General features: G+C 41.2%; 1 long non-coding RNA gene across 4 annotated transcripts in view; it reads right to left on the reverse strand.

The window, feature by feature from the left end:
* LOC121819994 (uncharacterized) overlaps nt 1-23,873 on the reverse strand; it is an 88,054-nt gene that overhangs the window by 41,509 nt on the left and 22,672 nt on the right. The window contains exon 2 of one of the 4 annotated variants that reach the window (XR_009601282.1): nt 13,965-14,051. The exons of 2 other annotated variants lie outside the window; for them this stretch is intronic. This is a non-coding gene — a long non-coding RNA (uncharacterized LOC121819994). Of the gene's footprint in view, nt 1-13,933; nt 14,052-23,873 lie in introns of all 4 variants that reach the window. One more of the 4 variants, XR_009601283.1, reaches the window with a different exon arrangement.

Below are 23,873 nucleotides of genomic sequence, written 5' to 3' on the forward strand. Positions count from 1 at the left end.
ATGCAAATACAAAAATCAGAAAAGCAATTCACTGCTCCCAGGACACTGACTCCCACATCCTTTTTTTCCCATGAGCCAAGCAAGCTGTCTGTGAGCCAGTGAGTGGATTAAACCAGAACTTCTAGAATTGGAACAACTAGCTTTGTCCTGGGAAGTGCTTCATAGCTCTGTTATTTTCTCTATCTTCCTCAGTTCCAAGTTCCTTGGCCCCTTGGAGATGCTGCCTGTGTAGGTGTTAGGGAGAAAGCAAGTAAACCAGTTCACACTGGTGTGTGAATGCTGTTTAACCACCTGAGCCTCATTGAGGTATATCAGTGAAAAAAGGCAAAACTAAATCTCAAGTCTGTGCAGTTTCAGGAAACCTAGTATATTTATGGTGATGCCCCTGGGAGGGAAGACACTTGTGGGTATGGGTGATCACTCTGTTCCCCCTTCAGCTTCCTTCGGTTCCTCCTGCAGCAGCTTCTTTTCTTCCTCCATTGCAAGACTCCCAAGAGTCTTGAAAATCTCCACCATTTGCAGAGTGGATCCTCCAGCATCATAACCAGGCCCCTGACAATTATGTTAGCTAATAACAGTGGACATTAATTGAGCACTCACTATGTGTAGTGAGTGCTACACTCAAGCACTTTCCACAGTTGACCTCATTTAGCTGTCACAGCAACCCTACGAGGTTGGGCCAGTCACTCTTCTCACTTTATAGGGGAGGCCAAGAAGGATTTGCCGTATGACTCAGCTGCCTATGGACATGCAGCTCATAGGCTGAGATTTGAAACAGGGTCCTGCTTCCCAGTCCACACTTGGGGAGGTGAATCTGAGACTCTGTATTTGGGTTTGCTGAGAGTATAAAAGTGAACCCAAATCTGGTGCTCCGAGATGGGCTCTCAGTATGCCTGGCTTAGTTTGGCCCCATCCTGAGATGTCTCAGCAGGACAGCCCAGGCCAAGCCTGTCATTTCTGATCACAAACAAAATGGGAGTCCTGTGAGGTGTCAGGCTTCTGTCTCTTTAGAGAGAGGACCAAAAATTCCCCTGAATTTGTTAGATTGAGGACACAATCTTTTCAAGCCAAGCCTCTTGGGTAGGGCTTGCAGTGACCGCAAAAGAATATGGAAATTCCCCTCACCATCTCTGAGGTGTTCGAATTCTTCTCTCTCTGGAACAAAGCCTTTGGAAGGCTCCATAATCCTCCCTCTCTTGGCTCAGAGGCCCAGCTACACTTTATAAAACAACCCAGGGCCATCTGATTTGAAGCATGTACCGGCTCGTGTGGGCAAGACAGTAATTACCTCCAATTCCAGTTAGGAAAGCTGAAACCTGCCTTTTTCATGCCTCAAACAATTACGGAAGCGCCTTTTGAAGCTCTGGATAGAATAGAAAGGCAAAACAAACCAGAGCCAATTAGAGCCTGGGGTTTGAGGATGGCTCAGTTTTGTGCAGCGGGACTCAGGAGGAACTGTGGGAGAGGGTCAGGGGTCACCCCAAACCTCCAGCTGCCAACCTACTTTGCCTGTGCCAAAAGGACCATTATTTTGTATTTAAAATCAAGGCCCCTTTCCCTGGCTCGGGAACAATTTGCAGGAACGGCCTCTGCATCAGCTGTGAAGAAGACTCCCTGATTAGATAAGGCCTGGAATGCATTTGATGTTGAGCAAAACAGTTCTCTGACAGCTTTCCTCACATGCCTTTAAAATGTTTTTCCCTCAGCTCAAACTTGGTAAGAGAAACTGAATCCCCAGAGGCTCTTTTGCTTTGGGGTGCATATCTGAGGAATTTATGTGGCCTGTGTGCCATTTGGGGTTGCAGGTCTCCAGCCCTGAAGCTCTTCTGGGCTTGGTTGTAGAATCTGGCCTTTTGGAGGCAGGCTGGGGAACTACCATGAGAGCAGAAAGAGCAGATGACCAGGCATGAGGTCAGAGGTCAGCAAGCAGTCCTGGGGTGGGGCGGGAAGCCCAAGGACTCATGCTTCTTTACAGAACCCAGTGACCATTCTGTGTTGTTTAACACTGTGCCACAAAGTACAGAGATGGAAGTGGAGCTGGGGCATGGAGGTTTGAAGCTGCATTAAAACTAGTTTGGCCAAAATCTGTTCATGAGAAAGATTGTCCAGGTGGCCTTTTGAATTAGTAGGATTGGGCTGACCCTGAGGGCTACATGACATTGTTCTGGGAGGCTTCTCTTTTGAGTTTGAATTAAGATAAACTGGACACCAGAGAGCCCCAAGAGAATGCCCTCTGCTGTATTTGTGTCCCTATTCCAAACTGAGAAGAGACCTTGGTATAGCTGCTCTGCTCTCCATCTGCCTGTCATTCACCCACTTGAAATAGGGCTTGATGTCTCCCTTTGACTATAAGAAACAGCCATATGGGAACAGTATTCCTGTAGAGCAATACAAAGGAAACTTTGCTTAGGAATATATCTGCTGCAGTCAAGATTGGGTGAATATCAGTGTTCTTGAGATATCAAAATGACTGGTTCTCTGGCCAGAAGAGAAAAGCTTCATATCTTGTTAGGTCTTTTGATAACTGTAACAGCCAAGATGCATCAGAGCTTTTACCAAGTATTGTGCTCTATTCTAAGGGCTTTGTGTGGTCTCTCATCTGCTCCTGACTCCAGCCTTTTGAGGCAGGTGCTTTTATTATCCTCAAGGTACAGATGAGGAAACTGAGACGTGGAGAGGTCAAGTAACCTGACCAAACTCACAGAGGGAATCAGCCCTGCTCGTAAGAGACTGACAGAGAAAGCTACTGCCATGATTTTGGAGTGGCTTAGAAGCACTGAAAATATAAATAATAATAAGATGCTTAAAATTTTTAAATCTAAACGTTTCAATCTGGTCAGACTAAAAGTATATGGCTGGAGTTAACCCTGAATGGGTAGCCAAGCAGTGTTGGAATCCGAGGCCTCTCTCCTGCATACTCCTGAAGGAGCTGTGTCAAGACCAAGAAATAGAAGCATGTTACAAGTACTACGTTAACCCTAGAAGGGAGACACATGAAACACCCACAGGCTCAACCTGCTTTTGAATAAAGTGTCCCTAATGTATCCAAAACACATGATTAAGAATTGTTCTGGATACACTTTCAAGATTTTGGAGCTGAGTTACCTGTGGAGAATGCTCACATTCTCCTAGAAACTGTGTCTTGTGGTCATTGTTCAGCAGGATTCCTGGCTCCTGTAATTAATTTGACCCTGTGGGATGATTCTTTTTCTAGGCTCTGGTAGGGAGCACAGGCACTGATGCTCTAGACTTTGAGTTGAGTCTTCTCAGGAAGATGGGTGTATCTGAAGCTCTTTAAGCATCATTCATGTGATTTCCCAACCTTTTCTCTGCAGCAGACCCCAGGTGATTCTTCTCCAGGAAGCAGCAGAGACTGCCAGCTGCTTAGCAGGCTCTCAGTTGGGCTTGAATGCCCGTGATCAGGGTTCTCAGCTTTTCCATTTGGCGGGGGGCCTATGGTAGGCAGAATAATGACCTCACAAAGATGTCTATGTCCTAATCCCTGGAACCTATGACTATGTTATATGGCAAGGGAGAATTGAGGAAACGGATGAAATTAAGGTTGCTAATCAGTTGACTTTAGAAATAGCATCCTGGATTATACAGGCGGGGCCAATGTAATCACAGGATCTGTAAATGCGGCAGAGGGAAGCAGAAGAGTCAGGAATGATGTCATATGAGAAAGGCTTTGATGGGCCATTGCTGGCTTTGAAGGTGGAAGGGGCCCACAAGTCAAGAAATGTGGACAGTCTCCTGAAGCAGGAAAAGGAAGGAAATTAATTTTCCTCTAGAAAGGAACACAGCCCTTCCAACACCTTGATTTTATTTTTTTTTTTCTTGGTAGTTTTTATTTATTATTATTTTTAAGCTATTGATAACATAGCATGGCAGAAAGATTACATCAGGAATGTGATATAATACAACTGTTTTCGTTGAAGCTTTAGACCTTACTATCCCCTAGGTGGCTGGGAGGGTTCCCCTCCCTTGCCCTAAAATACAACTGCCAACACCTTGATTTTAGTCCAGTGAGACCTAGTCAGACTTTTGACCTCTTGAACCATAAATCTGTGTTGCTTTAAGCTATTACATTCATGATAATTTGTGAGAGCAGTCATAGAAAACTAATCCAAGGCCCTAGACAGCTACAACATGAAAGACCACAGGCTCCTCCGGGTCCGTGCCCTGGGAGTGAGAAGCCATGTTGGCCACCTCAGCATTTTCCCAATAGCTGTCTGGAAGCTCTCACTGCCCCCACCCCTTGGCCAGTTACCATCTACATGTGCACACTCCAATCATCAGGGTTTTCCCTGGATGGGGCCTCTTCTCAGCTGGCATGGTCCACTTCTGGGCAGTGTTGCCAAGGCCTCTCCCCAGTATGGTCCATAAGCCCTATGGTGTGACAGTGAGAGAGAGGCTCTTCACATCCATCCAAAATGCCAGACACTTCTGGCCAGCTCAAGGTTTGGCGGGACTTTTTCTGTCTTTCCAAACAGCCAGCCACAACTTCTCTGCGATCTAGAATATGAAATTAACACCACAGAACCTTGATATGCTAAGTGTGGGAGGGCCACCTGAACTATCCTTGGATTTGAGAAGCCATATGTTGCAAAACTTATGGTTTTCTTCTATCTTCCACTGTTCCTCTCACGTGAACATTCAAGTCAAACTTGTGGTCTGGGTTAAGAAGCTAGAATTCCTGGGATTCTGGCTCAGTCTCTTACTAACTCTGTGATGTTAGGTAAGTTATTTAAATTCATTGTGTTTCATCTCTTGTCTGTAAAATAGGGAAAATATGAGTTAATATAGGTAAAGTGCTTAGATTACTTCCTGTAACATGTTCAGTGCTATGCAAGAGTTATTTGTTGTTATTACTACTGTTTGTGTTCTGGTTGCTATTATTATTAAATGGGTCCCAAGCCTCAGGGGCAAGTCATTTGGCACATTGGGAAAACCAGCCTCTTCGTGGTTTGCCATGTTTTATACTTCCAGCAATTGAGATGAATTACCACCACATGGAGTGTGGAAGCTCAGGTGTGTAACATCCTTTTAAAACTTTTCTTCCCACAAACATCTCCTCAGGAAGCAGACTCTGTTGTGCCAGGGTCAAATGAGTAATTGTTGGGAAAGACAAAGCCCTATGCTTAGAGTTATGCAAATATAGTGGAGAGAGGGCATCTCAGTTGCTGAGTCACATCCACTGTCAACCCAGCCAGATTCATCCAGGTGGCTCAGAGCTCTCCACTCGGAGAATCTCAGCTCACCATGTGGACAACCAGGAGTCCTGACATTTAGGCCTCTTGGTTCTTCAACACTTAGCAAATCAGTCCCCAAAAGTGGTGAGGAAGAGGGGAGAAGATTGGCCAGTTTTCAGGCAAATGCACCCCTGGCACACAGGACACTACTCGCATTGGCCAAAGGCCACATGCAGTTAACTGCCCCTTCTGGGTGTGGCAGCCAGCCTGTCTTGGCGACCATGTAGCCTGTATTGAGCAGAGGGAGCAGGTTATTAATAGCTCCTTAAGGGCTGCTGTAGGATGCTTCAGTCTGTGACTCACCCAAGAGAGAAGTTTCTGAGCAGATAAGGGGGCTCAAGAGAGAAGGAACTTAAAACTGCACAAAGCTTCAATTGTAAAGCACAGTAATAACAATGACAAGCAAGCATGTTCCCTGCTCTCTGGTATCATGGAGACTGAAAACAGAACCATGATTTCTGACTTTCTCTCACCTTGATCTGCATAAAAGATGTTTGAATTACAATATTTTGTCAGAACAAAATCCATCAGAACAGCTGCCTGAGCTAACCTGAAAACCTCACATGCTGGAGTTAGTGACCTCCAACATGTAGGGGAAGGGGAGAAAAGAAAAGAGAGAGATAAGGGAAAGAACGAGCTCCTTCTGCTTTCTGTTCTGGCCATTTGGCGCCCACGAGCCGGCTGAGTTGATGTCAGACCCAGGCACCCCTGCTCCCAGGAGTCACAGGCAAGTACCAGGCACCAGGGAGATGCCTGTGTCTCAGAGAAGCAGCACCTAGTAAGAGAGAGGCACTACCCTGCAGAGTCAGACACACCCAAGCGTGTGTTCTTTCTCCTCCTCTCACTGGGTGTCATTTAAAACCAGTTATATAACCTCTTTGCAAACATGAAAAACTGCCTTGTACCTGTTGGTATTAGATACCAGTTGGTATTAGATACCAGTAAGTATCTGGAGCACATTGAGCATTCAGTAGGCAAGCAATAGATATTCTTATTATTAAATATAGTAACCACTTGGACCAAAGACCACCTAATTTATAGTCATCTGACTGGAAGACAACTACAAGAAGTCAGCTAATATATGTACACATAGAAAAAGGTCTAGAAGGAAATTCATTAAAGTTTTGATAATGATTGTAGGCAATGGGATTATGAAGAGACATTTTTTGTTTTCTTCTTTATATTCTTGTGTTTTCCAAATTTTGACAATAAATATGTATCTTTTATTACCTGAGGTTTTCAAAACATTAGTTTAAAAGTCCTCAATCCCAGCTTCCTGTCTCTGAGAATCATATTTGCACTAAGTCACCCAAATCCAGAGTTGTTCAGCCTATTTCTAAAGCCAGAGGGATAGATTTCATCTCTATGTAGAGAATTTCTTCTTCCACACCATGTACCTGGAATGGAGCTCAACCCCTAAATGGTTTTTAGCCCATTGTAACCTTGCCAAACTACTTAAGAGAAAAACTTTAGCCATTGAGAACTATGTCACCCATCACTTTCCACTCTTTTGCCTTCAGCTGACAAGAAGCCTTAAACAAATTTAATTCTCAATTACAGAAACAATTAGCTCAGGTTTCTGGCATAAGTATTCTCCCTTTCTCCTCTGTGGTTCAGACTTCTCTTTTTCTTATTCATCTAACTTATTGTACATGTGTCTGTTGTTATAAACTATCTCAAGAATACTTTGACTGTTGGATATAAATCATAAAATCCAAATTAAATTAATGAAATTTTACCTGATCTGTTGTAAGAACCTATGATCAGCCTGTTAAAATTCATATTATTAAGCATCTTGATCAGCAAGTACCAGGAGGGAGGCATGAAGAGAGTACTGAGGAGGAAGTCTGTAAGTCCAGATCCCATATTTAAGGGAGGGAGACTTCTGGTTACAAATATGGATTTGTTTGCAACTACATATTTATGTTTTAAAATGATTGGTTGATTATCATTCTAATGCATGTTGTGAGCATCTACGGGGTGCCAGACACTGTTTGAAACTTCATCCCATCAAAGTTGTGAGGTAGGTATTATCATTTCTAATTGATGAATGAGAAAACATAATCAAACAAGTTAGATAACTTTCCCCCAGACTTCCAGCTAGTAAGTGGTGGGTCTGTGGTTGACACCCTGGTCTGTCCAACTCTAAATAATTCTGCTTCCACAAATGAAGCTAATTTTCTTTTTCTCTGTGAATTAATGTTGAAATGGTAGACAATGCTGAAGCTGCAGTTGGCTGAATTTCAAATCCAGAAGGATAAAAAGAAGCTCCCAAGCAGAGCTGACGACTGGAGTTAGGTTCATGGCTTAAAATTAAGCACTGAAGTAGAACTTTCTCATTAGAGAAAGAAGGTTGGGAAAAAAAAAAAAAAAAAGCTGATGACACTACCTAGGACTGCTTCCATGAAACTGTAAGCCTTTAGATGAACGAGGAAGTAGTCACAGCTCAGCAACCAAAAACCACACGCTTCTACTACTCAGGGAGAGATCACTAATACCATGGTTGGGCAGGATCTCAAGCTACCATTTTGTTCTGAAGCAGAGACCTCTATAAAACCTCTAGGATAGAAAAGATGAAGTGAAAGAAATTAAAAGGACACCCACTCAAATGGGCTTTCAAAAAGATACCCAACACTAGGAAAAACAGTCAACAAAATTAACACTTGTTAGATCAGTTTTGTCCAGAAGAAATTAATATGACAATCTGACAAAAACTTAGTGTGGTTTAAATACTCAAAGAATAACATCCATTTTTAAAAGATAATTATGAAACAGAGCAGGCATAAATGAAAGAAGAACTGGTAAATATAAAAGAAAACCAGTTAGAAAGGTAAAATCGTTAGATAGAATATATTCTAGGCAAGTCAGAAGAAGAGGGAATTAGTGAATGGGAAGGTTGTCTTGAAGAAATCACCCAAAAAAAGTAGTCCAGAGTCAGAGTTAAGGCCATAAAAGATAGATTGAGAAGTTCCAATTTATGTCTAATATTAATAAATGTTCTGGAAGAAACTTGGGATGGTAAAGAAACAACATTTGAAAACATTAATTGGAAAAATGCCTTTTGAATATTGAGCAGGATAAATAAAAATAAATCCATATCTCTAGATTTTGCAGTAAAACTGTAGAATTTCAAGGCTAAAAAGGCAATATTGAAAGGTACTTGAAGAAAAAGAAATTACTTATAAAAGAATGAAAATTGCATTGATGGTAGACTCCTCAATAACAATAGATTCTAGAAGACAAGGGGGTGATATCTTCAAAGATCTGAGGGGGAAAATTGTTAATCTAGAGTTTTATACCTAGTTAAACTATCATTTTAAAGTGAGTTTAAAAATAAAGGAATTTTTAAACATTAAAAACAATTGAGTTTATCAGCTTTGAATCATTAAAATTTCCATTAAAGGATGTATTACAACACAAAACTGAATCTTTAGTAGCATTATAAATCAAGAATCCTTAGTGAGCATAGAAATAATTTTTTTAATGGTTAAACAAAATATTAAGATAATATGATGGGAGAGGGAGTGTTCATTAGTTAAAATGTGCTAAGACTCTTGCCTATTCAAGAGAAGGATAAAATACTGAAAATCTTTATACTTTGAAACACTTACAGTTAAATGTAGATGGTAAAGGTGCTTCCCTGGTGGCTCAGATGGAACTTTAGGGTCATAGAACTTCAGTCTATAGCTTCCAAAACCAAAGAGGAAAAGATGGGATACAGAACAACTTATACATTTAAGAAAAGGCAAAACAGAAGAAACAAAGGAAGACAATTAGAATAAATAAAATGGAAGAAATAAGTTGAATATAATACTAACCACAATAAGTATAAGTGGATTAAATGTACCTGGGCTTTCCTGGTAGCTCAGACAGTAAAGAGTCTGCCTGCAATGCAGGAGACCCAGGTTCAATCCCTGGGTCGGAAAGATCCCCTGGAGAAGGAAACAGCAACCCACTCCAATATTCTTGCCTGGAAAATCCCATGGACGGAGGAGCCTGGTAGCTTACAGTCCATAGGGTTGCAAAGAGTCGGACACGACTAAGTACCTTCACTTCACTTTCACTAAAAATTAGAAATTATCAGATAAGAATTTTTAAAGTATCCAGCTATGACCTATTTTCAAAAGACACACCTAGGCTAAACCACACAGAAACGTAGAAATAAAGAGATGGCAAATGATATACTAGGAATTACTAACCAGAAGAAAGGGGGAGGGTCAGAGTATCAATAACAGACAAATAGAATATAGGTCAATACATATTATATTAAAAGAGATAAAGAGAAACTCATAATGACAGAAGGAACGCTACATCAAGAAGACATAACTTTCATGAAGCTGTATGCCTCTAAAAGCATAATCCCAAAACCTCAAAATATGTAAAATAAAAACTGAGACAATTACAAATTATTATGAATTTGTAATTACAAAGGTACAATTATTGTATGAAATTTAAACTCGTTTTTATGAAGATGCTTATTAAAAACTTAAAAGATATAACTACAAACTGACACTTTATTCAAAATTCAACAATAAAGGATACATATTCTTTTATAAGAAAACATTCAACATTTACCTAAATTGACATCACAGGCCACAAAAAGTCTCAACAAATTTTTAAGAATTGATAACAAATTAAAAAAATCAATAAAAAATAGTTTAGAATATGTTTGGAAACCAATCTCCTGAGTAACTCATTTGTTAAAATAGAAACAATGTAGTTATATATCAAAGCTTAAGGACATAGCTAGAGCAATACTTAAGAGAGAAATTTAAAATCTTAAAGTTCATTAATAAAAAATGGAGTGAATATGAAGGAGCTAAATGTTTAAATCTAGAAGCAAGGAAACCAACAGACCAAATCCAAAAAAAGCAGAGAACAAAATAATACAATTCAGAAATTAGTGGGGAAAAGAGATGCAAACAAAAAAAAAAAAATGGAATCAACAAGTTGATTATTTGAAATTACTAGTAACACAGATATAACTTGATACAACAGCTCAAGAAACTAAGAAAAAACATAATAAGTAATATTAAGAATTAAAAAGAGACTGTGGCTCATAACTACATATGTAGTTGGGATGAAAAATATTATCATAAAGGAAGATGAACAATTTTATGAACAGCTCTATTAGCAACTTAATGCCAATGGATGAAATCAATACTTTTTAGTAAAATAAATTTTCAAAATTGAATTAAGGAATTTAATTGGAAAATCCAAATTAGTCAGTATTCCATGAAAGAACTGATTACTATTCAAAATTTGCCACTCAGATGACATTGGGCCTAGGTAGTTTTGCTGGAATGTTTTACCAATCTATCAAGAAACAGCTAAACCTCTATGTAATACAAACAATCTTAGAGTGTAGAAAAAGAGGGGAAATCATCCAATTTATGAGGCTAGTATAAACTTGATATGAAGTCTAAGAGTGTACAATTATAGATTAGTCTATTATAAATTAGGTGAAAATTTACTAAATATCAGAGATGATGATGGTGTATATGTGTGTATTTTAAAAATCTTCTATTGAAATTTATCTTAAAAATAGAAGGGCTACCCAACTTCAGAGGCTGCTAATATAATACCATCACTGTAATAAATTAAGATATTAATAGAAAAGGTTTATGATCTTTTATAGATGCAGGAAAGTCATTGGATAGAATCCAAAATTCCTTTGTTATAAAAACTCAGTAAACTAAGAATAAGAGGAAGCGTCCTTTACTTGATAAAGAACATATAACAAATACCTTTTAGAATCACACTTAGTGGTAAAACCTAAACTATGTTCTCATTAAAATCAGAAAGAAAAATAATGATACCCCTGCTACCACCCTCATTAATCAATATCATTCTGGAAGATCTACCAGTGCAATAGAAAGAGAGAGAAAATGAGACATAAAAGTTGGAAGAGTCAAATCTATCTTCCTTTAAAGATAAGATTGTTTACATGGAAAATCTGGTAGTAATTTATAGGAAAATTATTTTAAAAAATAAGAATTCAGCAAGTTTGCTGAATACCACATCAATATGGAATTGGCCTGAGGCCAGCAAGGAGAGAGAGATGAACAGTCAGTGCACAGAGGATCTTAAGGGCAGGGAAACTATTCTATATGATACTGTGATGGGTACATGTCATTACACATTTGTCTAAACCCAAACCATACCAAACGACGGGCTTTGAGTGACAATGATGTGTCAATGTGGGTTCATCAGTTTAACAAAGCTACTACTCTGGTGGGGGACGTTGATGATGCAGGAGGCTATGCGTGTGTGGAAGGCAGAGGAATGTCTCAGAACCTTCTGATCAATTTTGCCATGAACGTAAAACTTCTCCAAAAGTAGAGTCTGAAAAGTCAGTATTATTTCATATATACTAGGTAATACTAATTAAAAGGGAGACAGAGAAATAGGATAGTAGCCAGAGTAGAAAGTTGAATCAGAAGGGAAGATTTTTAAAGATGAGAGATACATGGGCACTTTGTTGCTGATGTGGATAGAATGACTGAGTAGAATGGAAGAAGCTAATTATGCAGAAAAGAGGGAGAACGACCTCAGAAACAAAGTCCTTGAGATATCTAGAGAAGATGGGCTTTCAAACACAAGTAGAGAGGTTTGGCTTTAAATAAGAAGGGCATTTCTGTTGTAATGAGAGGGAAGACGTACTACACCATATACTTGGAGATATCATTATGGGGAGATAGATAGAATTTCTGATTATCTCTATTTCTCAATGAGACAGGAGTTGAGATCATCAGCTAAATGTAGGTAATCACTGGAGGTTTGTGAGGGAGAAGAGATATAGTGTGATCCTGAAAGAAAAAAAAAAAAAAGGAATGAACTTACTAGGAAAACAATGTAGGATTTCTGGGTAATATTGAGTGCTCATTTGAGAACTGCAGTAGTCATCTATTTAAAGTTCGATCAATCAATTCCGTATATTGTTTTCTCCAGTAGTTGGATTTAATCAGCTTGAGGTTGTGGTAGGCAAGTTTGACTTGAGGAAAGAGGGGCAAAGAAGTAGAGGATGTTTGTAGTCTTTGTAGGCAGTGTTTATAACCATGGGCCGTAACACTGATGATGAGTAAAGAGAAATACAAAGACATGAGAGAAGGTGGCAAGTAGAACAAAACAGAGCAAAACAACACAAAAATAATAAATAAGCAGGTGTGCTTAACTGATTGGAGGAGAAATATTAGAGAAAGTTAACTGGAAAGATGAGGTTGGTGGTTGGATCACATGACTAATGAAATCTAGACTTGAAAAGTTGTGATGACAATACCTAGGCTGCTGCTGCTGCTGCTGCTAAGTCGCTTCAGTCATGTCCGACTGTGCGACCCTACGGACAGCAGCCCACCAGGCTCCTCTGTCCATAGGATTCTCTAGGCAAGAATACTGGAGTGGGTTGCCATTTCCTTCTCCAATACCTAGGCTATAGCCATCTTAACATAACTGAGGAATGTGGAAGAACAGATCACTGGAAATGAGGAGGCCAAGGAACTCGGGATGTAAAGTCATGAAGAATGATGACAGAAATAGGGGTGAAAGGGAGGAGGGTGAGTTGGGTGCTTCAGTGTGCAATAAATGGGTAAAGAGGAGGTTGTTGATGGCAGCAACAAAATGGGAAAAGAGGGATACAGCCTAAGGAAGAGCTGTGGTTTATACAAGATGAGGAGGAGAAAGGAAACCAGCTTCTCTATCTTCAGGCTTTGGGGTATGTGGACAGTGAGAGAAAAAGCATAACCCACTTTTGAGGGCAATGGGAAAAACCACATCCTCAGGGCCATACTGAGGCCATACAGGGTTTCACTTAAGACACCAAGAAGAGCAGAATGCTTAAAGAAGAGGTAAAGATTTAAAAGAATTTCAGAAAGTTTGGTGGAATACGTGGGTATTGGGTCAGATAATAATAATTGGGTCAGATATTAAAAATAGCACCAACATTGTTAATTGTCTCTGCCTTTACTCCCACCTGCCCTAGCATGTAATCTTCATGAAGGCAGGGATCTTTGTCTATTTTGTTCATTGATATATCCCAAGGACCAGAACAGCACCTGGAATGAAATATCATAGATGCAGCGAATAATTATAACTAATATTTGTTGAGCACTAATGTACCAGAATATCCTAAATGCTTATATGCTTTATCATTATCACCCTATGTTATAGGACAGGACATTGAGGGACAGAGAGGTTAAATAACTTGCCTAACTCAGGTCATTGGGATAGTAAGTGGTAGAGCTGAAGTTCAAACACTCTAGTTACAGTTTGGCCCTAGAGTCCCTGTATTCTTAACCTCTAAATTACCCCTGTGGTTGGTGGACATCTAGAATAGTATCAAGATAAGAGCCCAGGTGATGGTAAATGATGAAAGAGCAATGAGATTAAAAGTTAAGCAATAAATATTGCTACTGATTTCAAAAGCTGGTCTAGGGATCTGCGGTCCCTAACGTCATATACTCATGTCCATCTCTCACTGTGACCCAAGTACTTTCTGCTATCAGTTCCTAGTTCTTTTCATTTCTTTCCTCTATATCTTCACCCACCCCTCACTTATCCCCCCTCTTCATTATTTTTCGTTCCACCTGGCAAACCCTCAGCCCTTTCCACTAGCTTTGATCAAGGGCAATCAGGCGCACTGGAAGCTAGTTTCTAAGCATGTGATCCTGACACATCGATCTTACAGCAGGCCTTCGGCTCACCAGGCTGACTCACTGTCATACTGATTCCAACTGTATACTCATTCTGGGAGTGTCCTTTGAAGTGCTGAGAGTCTGCTGGCTGTTTTCTGAACAGCTCATGCTGTGAAGAGAAAAATGAAATGAACATTCCATAATTCAGGAAAACCAAGAAGGAAACTGAATCTGTGTAACTGGATAAAAGAAACCTGGGTTAGTGCCACTGTTTTGTGTTCAGTCTCTACATCATATCCTTCAGTGAGATACCCTGAGGTCAAGATATATGGAAGGTTTCGATAAACTCTGTGTAAACTGGACTGAAGGTCAGTTCCCATTGTGCATTGGTGGTGGTTTACTCACTAAGTCATGTCCAACTTTTGTGACCCCATGGACTGTAGCCTCCCAGGCTCCTCTGTCCATGAGATTCTCCAGGCAAGAATACTGGAGTGGGTTGCCATTTCTTTTTCCACCCATGGTGCATTAGGTACAGTGATAAATGGATACAATAACTTGTGTCCCTTAAGGTTCTTTGGTTGCATGTAACCAAAACACTTCTGGCTAACATAAGCCCAAGGGAGTTAAAAGAAGGAGGTAGGATGCCTACAGGCATGAGGGGAGACTAGAGACCCAGTCACAGAAATGAATGAGAAACAATCAAGTTCTGGAATCTAGGAGGTAAGAATTCTAGAAAGTAAGAATCACAAAAAGGGTCATAAAAGTCTGTTCAGGACATGCTACTCAGATGGAGTGACATTCCTAACATTTTCATTCTCTTCGTTCCTCTGCCCAAAACTCATATTCCCATGAAGAAGCATCTGATTGGTCTAACTTAGATCACAAATCTCCTAATAACCAGCTCTAGACACAGACTGTATCTTATGGGGAAGAGATTATCCCCCCAAAAGAAAACAGGGTGTTGTCAGGCATGGGAAATGGGTGTTAGGTATTCTAGCACAACCAGTTCCCTCAATTCCCAACTCCTCCATGGATATTTCAGTTCAGTTCAGTCACTCAGTCATGTCCGACTCTTTACGATCCCATGAACCATAGCACGCTAGGCCTCCCTGTCCCTCACCAGCTCCCGGAGTTTACCCAAACTCATGTTCATAGAGTTGGTGATGCCATCCAACCATCTCATCCTCTGTCGTCCCCTTCTCCTCCGCCTTCAATCTTTCCCAGCATCAGAGTCTTTTCAAATGAGTCAGCTCTTCGCATCAGGTGGCCAAAGTATTGGAGTTTCAGCTTCAACATTAGTCCTTCCAAAGAACACCCAGGACTGATCTCCTTTAGGGTGGACTGGTTGGATCTCCTTGCAGTCCAAGGGACTCTCAAGAGTCTTCTCCATACCATAGTTCAAAAGCATCAATTCTTTATCACTCAGCCTTTTTTACAGTCCGACTCTCACATCCATACATGACTACTGGAAAAACCATAGCCTTGACTAGACAGACCTTTGTTGGCAAAGTAATGTCTCTGCTTTTTAATTGCTGTCTAGGTTGGTCATAACTTTCCTTCCAAGGAGTAAGCGTCTTTTAATTTCATGGCTGCAATCACCATCTGCAGTGATTTTGGAGCCCCCCAAAGAAAGTCAACCACTGTTTCCACTGTTTCCCCATCTATTTGCCATGAAGTGACAGGACTGGATGCCATGATCTTAGTTTTCTGAATGTTGAGCTTTAACTTTCTCACTCTCCTCTTTCACTTTCATCAAGATCTTGGTAAGGAGAACCCCTGCCTTGAAACCCATGCTTTAAAGGGCCTAACTCTGGCCCTTGTCTAATACCATGGACCAAAGAGATGTGACCAGTGTGAGCCTATGCTCCTCCTTCTAGACCATGTGCTGGGTCTCTAAGCCCATTTGGGTCTGTCCTCCCCAAGGGCAGACTACACCCTTGATGTGGGTAACACTAAGCCAGAGGGACAGCAAAGGGTGACCGTTTGAAATGTAGGGGTAGAGCCAAAGCTTGGACTTGTGGGCTGGAGTGTTAGTGTGAATGTATGAGGCCCTGGGCCTCATGGGACAGAGCCAGGAGTGGGAAGAGAAAGCTGGGGACCAGGAACCAGCACTCCCTGCTGCTGCCCCAGTTCTGTAAGGAACTCCAAGGTGACTTCGAACTCTGAATGTATACCTGGCTTTGCACGCCACTCCAGTATGCTTGCCTGGAGAATCCCAGGGACAGAGTAGCCTGGCGGGCTACAGTTCATGGGGTTGCAAAGAGTTGGACACGACTGAGCGACTAACACTTTCACTTTTCAATTTCCAGGTCATTATGAGAAGGCATGTTTTTTCATTATAGGCAGACAGAACATATTTTAACAGTTAGTGAGCTTGATTTTTACCTTTTCAGTATTTAGACATGTGATACATGGGCCTCCATTTGTGCTTTTGGCCCAGACCCTGAGAATGTGAGGAGTGGGCTTGCAGTATGCTCACATATTTTGTTTGGCTACTGTGCCTAGTTTTTTTTTTTTTTTTTTTTAACATCTTGAATTAGTTTCCAACATTAACAACTGGAAGATTTCATATAAGAATTAGAGATTTCTGGTTTCTTTTTTTTAACAAAACACAGAAAATCATTTCATTCAGAGCCTGCCTATCTGTGTGGCAGGAAGGGGCAGAGGCCGCATCTCAACTGCCTTCCCTGGATGGGCAGGTGTTTTCCCCTTGGCCACAGTTCCCACCTGTCTGCTTTTATTCATTTTGGTGACCGCTCTGGCCGCTGGGGGCATTTGAGTTTGTCATCCCTGATTCAGGTCCTTCATTAGATGTCTCCTTTCCAGATAAAGCCACCAGGCTCACACATTTTTGTACATTTAGAACCTTTTCTCTCCACCTTTCCTCAAAGAAAACGTCTTTGGGTTTTGTTTTTATTAGCTAACTGTAATTCCCTAAATTTTAATATGGCTGAGTCCCATCATTTTAGTATCCTGTTCCCTAACTTCTGAATCTTGGGGAATCATTAAAACAGCAGTTAGGAACTTCAAGGGAGCAGTCTCTAGGCAGAGATCCCCCACTTTCACCAGGCTTTGCAAGCTGGAGACCAAATGAGATGGATTTTCTCACTTTGACCCCAGTGAGAGAGGGAGATTTTCGATAACTGACAAAGAGCTTTTGTTCAGGTTTGTGTCAGGGTAAATCAGCTTGCCCCACTGCCTGGCCCCTTACTTCTACCAGGCTCATCTTCCCTTTCTACCCCAGAAGAGCCCCCTGCCCTTCCTCCTCCCATGCATGGGGGCCACAGCCCTCAATGCCTCCAGGTCTCCAGCAACCTAACCCTCCTCCACTCCGCCTCTCAGTCTGGAAAACAGCTTTGCAAGTTAACCTCCAGGGGCATTCACTGGGTTTCCAGTGGGGTCCCCAGCCCCACAGGCTGCCAAAATAGGCTCTTTACACTCCATAGATGGGAGAGAAAAATCTGCTTGTTCGGTTGCAACTGTCAAGCAAAGGACGTGCTGAGCTCAGATAGAAATAGCAGCAGGGTCAGGGCAGGGCAAGGCCCTAGCATTTCATTAGCTCAGCCCACTAAGTGTGATTAAATGCACACAGTGGCCCATGAATGGGGCCATGGAGGGCAGCCACACAGTGCAGCACAGAAAAATCATTCTTTGGCCGCTGTCAGCTGGCTGAATGGGACTTAATTATCGGGATAATGAGAACTGATTTTCATTGTTTTAATTTTGGGGAAGGGGTGAGAAAGGAGGGACTTTTTTCCCTCATCTGGGTGAAAGGATGCTAAGTATGGCCTCCAACTGGGCCCCACATCTTCTAGGCTGCTGTGAGCTAAGCCTCCTGCATTTGCTGTTTTTATGGATGCAATAAGGAAGGGTGTTAGGCTTGTCTTCTGTATTGGTACTTCCTGTAGGCCCTGTAAGCCTGGCAGGATGTGTCCTTGTAAGAGCATGTCTGTGCTGGCATCTGATCCCAGCAGCTGGGCCGAGGTAACATGGACAGAATCCACTGAACAGATCTGTCTGTTCTCAGCTCTTTCCAAGTGCTTTCGAGTCATCAGTGAATCCTGTCTTGTTCCTCTTTTTGTTTTGTTTTTAATGCAATATCTAGAGAATTCCAACTATTTGCTGAGGTCAAACAGAAAAATTCTGGTTTCTTCTGTTCATTTTGAGGCTCAAAGTCCAAGGGGTCCACTGCAGACCAGTGCGGGGGTCATCAGAACTCTTTAAAACCCAGAAATCCTTGACGAATGAAATAAGCTCTGACCCTATGAACTGTGAACATCACAAATCCATCTCACTCTTATTCAGTTTAATTCACCTGCTACCTTCCCAAGAGCTTGTTCTTCATAGAGAAATGAGACGGTTATTTATTCTCCAGCTTGATCACTCCTTTCTCTAAATAACACATACTATTAGCTGGATGGTCAGACAAAAAGTATTTCTAAACTTGGTTTAGCATGGTTCTAGATGCTACTGAAATGCATGATACATCCACCCCATGAAAGTCATCTGGGAAGACCTAAAACAATCAGAGAAGCACACAGTAGGCTAGCCAGGGGGAGGAGGAGAGAGTGGGTTTAGGAGTGGTGAGGGAAGCGTTATGAAGCTGAGAGAGGCTTGTTCAGTTCAGTTCAGTCGCTCAGGCGTGTCCGACTCTGTGCGACCCCATGAATCACAGCATGCCAGGCCTCCCTGTCCATCACCAACTCCCGGAGTTCACTCAGACTCACGTCCATCGAGTCCGTGATGCCATCCAGCCATCTCATCCTCGGTTGTCCCCTTCTCCTCCTGCCCCCAATCCCTCCCAGCATCAGAGTCTTTTCCAATGAGTCAACTCTTCCCATGAGGTGGCCAAAGTACTGGAGTTTCAGCTTCAACATCAGTCCTTCCAAAGAAATCCCAGGGTTGATCTCCAGAATGGACTGGTTGGATCTCCTTGCAGTCCAAGGGACTCTCAAGAGTCTTCTCCAACACCACAGTTCAAAAGCATCAATTCTTCGGCACTTAGCCTTCTTCACAGTCCAACTCTCACATCCATACATGACCACAGGAAAAACCATAGCCTTGACTAGACGGACCTTAGTCGGCAAAGTAATGTCTCTGCTTTTGAATATACTATCTAGGTTGGTCATAACTTTTCTTCCAAGGAGCAAGCGTATTTTAATTTCATGGCTGCAATCACCATCTGCAGTGATTTTGGAGCCCAAAAAAATAAAGTCTGACACTGTTTCCCATCTATTTCCCATGAAGTGATGGGACAGGATGCCATGATCTTCATTTTCTGAATGCTGAGCTTTAAGCCAACTTTTTCACTCTCCACTTTCACTTTCTTCAAGAGGCTTTTTAGTTCCTCTTCACTTTCTGCCATAAGGGTGGTGTCATCTGCATATCTGAGGTTATTGATATTTCTCCTGGCAATCTTGATTCCAGCTTGTGTTTCTTCCAGTCCAGTGTTTCTCATGATGTACTCTGCATATAAGTTAAATAAGCAGGGTGACAATATACAGCCTTGATGTACTCCTTTTCCTATTTGGAACCAATCTGTTGTTCCATGTCCAGTTCTAACTGTTGCTTCCTGACCTGCATACAGGTTTCTCAAGAGACAGGTCAGGTGGTCTGGTATTCCCATCTCTCTCAGAATTTTCCACAATTTATTGTGATCCACACAGTCAAAGGCTTTGGCATGGTCAATAAAGCAGAAATAGATATTTTTCTGGAACTCTCTTGCTTTTTCCATGATCCAGCAGATGTTGGCAATTTGATCTCTGGTTCCTCTGCCTTTTCTAAAACCAGCTTGAACATCAGGAAGTTCACGATTCACATATTGCTGAAGCCTGGCTTGGAGAATTTTGAGCATTACTTTACTAGCATGTGAAATGAGTGCAATTGTGCGGTAGTTTGAGCATTCTTTGGCATTGCCTTTCTTTGGAATTGAAATGAAAACTGACCTTTTCCAGTCCTGTGGCCACTGCTGAGTTTTCCAAATTTGCTAGCATATAGAGTCCAGCACTTTCACAGCATCGTCTTTTAGGATATGAAATAGCTCACCTGGAATTCCATCACCTCCACTAGCTTTGTTCGTAGTGATGCTTTCTAAGGCCCACTTGACTTCACATTCCAGGATGTCTGGCTCTAGATGAATGATCACACCATCGTGATTATCTGGGTCATGAAGATCTTTTTGTACAGTTCTTCTGTGTATTCTTGCCACCTCTTCTTAATATCTTCTGCTTCTGTTAGGTCCATACCATTTCTGTCCTTTATCGAGCCCATCTTTGCATGAAATGTTCCCTTGGTATCTCTAATTTTCTTGAAGAGATCTCTGGTCTTTCCCATTCTGTTGTTTTCCTCTATTTCTTTGCATTGATCGCTGAAGAAGGCTTTCTTATCTCTTCTTGATGTTCTTTGGACCTCTGCATTCAGATGCTTATATCTTTCCTTTTCTCCTTTGTTTTTTGCCTCTCTTCTTTTCACAGCTATTTGTAAGGCCTCCCCAGACAGCCATTTTGCTTTTTTGCATTTCTTTTCCATGGGGATGGTCTTGATCCCTGTCTCCTGTACAATGTCACGAACCTCATTCCACAGTTCATCAGGCACTCTATCTATCAGATCTAGGCCCTTAAATCTATTTCCCACTTCCACTGTATAATCATAAGGGATTTGATTTAGATCATACCTGAATGGTCTAGTGGTTTTCCCTACTTTCTTCAATTTGTCTAACTCAATGAAACTAAGCCATGCCTGCAGGGCAACCCGAGATGGGCAGGTCATGGTGGAGAGGTCTGACAGAATGTAGTCCACTGGAGAAGGGAATGGCAGACCACTTCAGTATTCTTGCCTTGAGAACCCCATGAACAGTATGAAAAGGCAAAATGATAGGATACCAAAAAAGGAACTCCCCAGGTCAGTAGGTGCCCAACACACTACTGAAGATCATTGGAGAAATAACTCCAGAAAGAATGAAGGGATGGAGCCAAAGCAAAAGTAATACCCAACTGTGGATGTGACTGGTGATAGAAGCAAGGTCCAGTGTTGTAAACAGCAATATTGCATAGGAACCTGGAATGTCAGGTCCATGAATGAAGGCAAATGGAAGTGGTCAAACAAGAGATGGCAAGAGTGAACATCGACATTCTAGGAATCAGCAAACTAAAATGGACTGGAATGGGTGAATTTAACTCAGATGACCATTACATCTACTACTGCGGGCAGGAATCCCTCAAAAGAAATGGAGTAGCCATCATGGTCAACAAAAGAGTCTGAAATGCAGTACTTGGATGCACTCTCAAAAACAACAGAATGATCTCTGTTCGTTTCCAAGGCAAACCATTCAATATCACAGTAATCCAAGTCTATGCTCCAACCAGTAACACTAAAGAAGCTGAAGTTGAACGGTTCTACGAAGACCTACCAGACCTTTTAGAACTAACACCCAAAAAAGATGTCCTTTTCATTATAGGGGACTGGAATGCAAAAGTAGGAAGTCAAGAAACACCTGGAGTAACAGGCAAATTTGGCCTTGGAATGTGGAATGAAGCACGGTAAAGACTAATAGACTTTTGCCAAGAAAATGCACTGGTCATAGCAAACACCCTCTTCCAACAACACAAGAGAAGACTCTACACATGGACATCACCAGATGGTCAACACCAAAATCAGATTGATTATATTCTTTGCAGCCAAAGATGGAGAAGCTCTATACAGTCAACAAAAACAAGACCAGGAGCTGACTGTGGCTCAGATCATGAACTCCTTATTACCAAATTCAGACTTAAATTAAATTAAATTGGACAGAGGCTTGAGAGGACTCCAAATGAAGCAGAATTTCCATTAGGAGCAAAGGGTGAAATTGAATGGTGTGTTTGCAAGAAGGACACAGACATCATTAGAATGAAGAATTCACATGAAGCGTAAGATTTAAGATTTTGTAAAGTAGGGCCAGATGATTAGAGTTGTGAAAACCAGAGCGTGGTTTTTTCGCTGTTGTGTTTTATTTTCTTTCCTAACTCCATCTTTGGCCATAAAAAAATGGCTGTAATTGCTTTTGTTTTTGTTTTCATTTTCCGCTCCAAGTGCTTTAATAAGAAAAGCAGAAAGGAAGAGGGTGTACTCTCCTTCATGGAGCACAGAGAAGAACACTCTCTTAGATGTTTCAGGGTTTTTAGTGCTTATTCCTGCCTGATCTCTGTACCCCCTGGAATTCCTTATCCTGCCCAATTCAATTTATCCCTTCTTTCCTTAAAGACTTGACAGGACATAGGTTAAGTTATTCAAATCTGGCAACTCGGTTCTTTGTGGCAAGGAATAGATGGTTAAAGAGAACTGGCTGTGATAGGTAAATGGTCCCCCTGCCCCTCTCCAAGGAGAAGTGCCATAGTCCTTCCAAGAAGCCACATCCTACTACATGCAGAGTCTTGATAGATTGAGCCTGCTCATCACAATCAATTAATCATGCCTGTCCACAGTGGGAATGTCCTCTGTGACTGAAACAGCACTTATGTCCCTTGTGATTGAAGGTTCCTTGCTTTGGAAACCCTTACAGGTCAGAGAGGAAAGTTGAGTCTGGATGGCATACAATATTCTTTGGGTATGTTTTCTCATCCCCAAAACTTCCTCTGTGCTTTATGTCACCCAAATAACTCTGTTCATTGCAAAGCTATATTGTCAGTGTAATCTTTGTGGCCAGAGGTCAGCAAACTTTTCTGTAAAAGACCAGAAAAGTTTTATAAGCCATACTGTTTTTGTCACTACTCAATTCTGCCATTGTAGTTCAAAAACAGCCACAGACAATACAAACATAAACCAATGAGCATGTGTTCCAACAAAACTTTCTTTGCAAAAATAAGAGGTAGACTGGATTTGGCCCTTGGGCTGCTGTTTGTTAACTTCTTCCATAGAGAGCTTCTACCATCCCACTTCCAGTTTTTTCTCCAGGATCGTCTGTGTAAAATCTCCCCTTCCCCAACACACAGAATTCCTTTTATATGTCTTCTCTAGAACCTAGAAGTCCTGGGCCTAGAAGTCATTCAGTAAAGACATGCTGGGGCTTCCTAGGTGGTGCTAATGATAAAGAACCTGCCTACCAATGCAGGAGACACAAGAGATGCAAGTTCGATCCCTGGGTTGGGAAGATCCCCTGGAGGAGGGCATGGTGACCCACTCCAGTAGTCTTGCCTAGAGAATCTCATGGACAGAGGAGCCTGGTGGGCTACAGTCCATGGGGTGGCAAAGAGTTAGACAGGACTGAAGCAATTTAGCAAGACATAGCATGGCAAAGGCATACTATTCCACTTTAATTTTTATTAAAATATAATTGATTTACAATATTGTGTTAGTTTCAGATATATAGAATATATATATCCTTTTTATTAACTTTCTTTTCCATTATTACCAAGTATTGAGTATAGTTCTCTTGCTATACAGTAGGTCCTTGTTTGTTATCTGTTTTATATATAGTATTATATATATTTTAATCCCAAACTCCTAATTTATCTCCCCTCTTTCCCCTTGGGCAACCATAAATTTGTTTTCTATGTCTGTGAATCTATTTCTGTTTTGTAAATAAGCTCATTTGTATAATTTTTTAGATTCCACATGTAAGTGATCTCTTATAGTAATTTGTCTTTCTCTGATTTACCTAGTATGATAATCTCTCAGTCCATCAATGTTGCTGCAAATGGCATTATTTCATTCATTTTTATGGCTAAGTAATATTTCATTGTATATATGTGTATGTACCATCTTCTTTATCCATCCATCTGTCAATGGACATTAAGGCTGCTTCAAGTCTTGGCTATTGTAAAAAGTGCTATGAACATTAAGGTGCATGTACCTTTTCAATTTATGGTTTTCTCTGGATATATGCCCATATGGTAGCTCTATTTTAAATTTTTAAAAAATCATCCATACATTGTTCAGAGTAGCTATACCAATAGCAAAGGCATATTATTGATTTTTAAGCATCACCATCATATTCTTGACAGGAAAATCTAGA

The sequence above is a fragment of the Ovis aries genome, chromosome 7 (assembly GCF_016772045.2).
Source record: "Ovis aries strain OAR_USU_Benz2616 breed Rambouillet chromosome 7, ARS-UI_Ramb_v3.0, whole genome shotgun sequence".
NCBI lineage: Eukaryota > Metazoa > Chordata > Mammalia > Artiodactyla > Bovidae > Ovis > Ovis aries.